The sequence below is a fragment of the Lissotriton vulgaris genome, unplaced genomic scaffold, assembly GCF_964263255.1.
Source record: "Lissotriton vulgaris unplaced genomic scaffold, aLisVul1.2 SCAFFOLD_639, whole genome shotgun sequence".
Taxonomy (NCBI): Eukaryota; Metazoa; Chordata; class Amphibia; order Caudata; family Salamandridae; genus Lissotriton; species Lissotriton vulgaris.
In genome coordinates this window covers 170,741-172,500 of record NW_028251195.1, presented here as the reverse complement: position 1 = coordinate 172,500, position 1,760 = coordinate 170,741, and positions in this window count along the sequence as shown.

Sequence of the window (1,760 nt, the reverse complement as noted above, 5' to 3'; positions counted from 1 at the left end):
ATTTTTACACGCCTTGCATTTTTTACAAACAAAAAAACCCTGTATCGGATTAGTTTTCCCTGGTTCTTTGATCAGAGCGTTACTGAGTGTGTCCTTTAGAGATTTAGCTTTTCTAAAGGTTATAGAGGGATTTTCACTTATTACTTCATTTAAATCGGTGACCAATCTGAGGATATTCGAAAATTTATTCAAGCTTCTCCTCACCTCCCATGATTGATAATCATAGTTGGTGATAAATCTTATCTGTTCTTCATTGTCCCTCTGTTTAGGGATGAGAAGGTAATTCCTCACCATCTGATCCACCTTGGCCTCCGCTTGTTTGATAACAATCTTACTATACCCTCTCTCAATAAACCTTTTCTTCATGATGTTTTTTTCTTTCTCATACCCTGCCTGTGAACTACAATTACGTTTCGCTCTAATTAATTCACCAAGCGGGATGCTACAAATTAAGTTAGCCGGATGGCAACTCTCTGCTTGGAGCAGACTATTGCTTGCAGTTTCTTTTCGGAAGAGAACACTCGTCAGTACATTATCAATCACTTCCAATCTGACATCCAAAAATCCAATCTTTTTCTGTCCATATGACTTGTAAATTGCTAATTACATGAATTATCGTTTAGGATGACTCCAAATTCTTCTGCTTGCTCCTCTGAGCCATTCCAAATGCAGAAAATGTCGTCAATGTATCGGATCCAGAGAAAGGCGGGGTCACTAAAATGGGAGATGTTGTTCACCACTTGCTCCTACCACCAGCCCAGGTATAAGCCTGCGAAACTGGGGGCGAAGCAAGTTCCCATTGCTGTCCCCTGGATCTGCTTGTATAGTTGTTTGTGGAAGATGAAAAAATTGTTTTTTAGACAAATCGAGATCATATTGGTATGAATCAATATGTGCATATTTAATGGGTTGGCGACCCTGCCGAGTGCTCGCCGCATCAAGAGGCTTAGGCACACCATAATTTGGTGTTTGGATTTTGAAATAAAACGCTTTTGCCCACCGTGAAGAAGTGCAGAATACTGGAAGCAGCGGAGCAGTACATCGCTAGCCGGAGCAGACGGGAGGAGCGGAAGTAGTCGGAGGACCACGAAGCTCAGGAACGCGTTTGTGAGGTGAGACGATGTCTGCAAGTAGCTTGATCCTAGTACGAAAGTACTGCAATATTAAAGTATTCACAAGCGTAGCGGCTGTTAAAGCGGATTTGGGATATACCACTGAACAAATCCGACAGATGGGGCAGTACGCTTAGTGTTGCAGAGTGTGCACGCTGAGTGAATAATATTCAAAATGGCTGAAACAAGAAATAATAGGAGGAAAGAGGCAGCCTCCAAACTGTTCACTAAAACTGTGGGTGATGTCGGAAGTAAGGAGAAAATACACACCCAAAAGGTGGATGATGTTAAAAAAATGTGGGATGCACTATGGAAAATCCTCAAGAAGGAACAATCGAAGTGGTGGGAGGCAACCGCCCACGCCAAATATGTTGAGTGCAATCGAATACCACGAGGTTTAAGGATTTTCATTATTCCAACTTTTCAAAAGCCAGACCCGGAACTTATCGATGAATGGATGACAAATAATCACGCATGTTCAATGAATATGCTAAAAATACTAATTAAATACGCTGAAAAAGAATGCGCCAAACTGAGTGCCAAGAGTGAGGAAATAATTTCGAAATTAAAAGAAAAATACACGAGAGTGAATTTGTAGTGGAGATGACCAAAATGGAAAAACGACTGGAAAAAATCGAGGAAGAAATA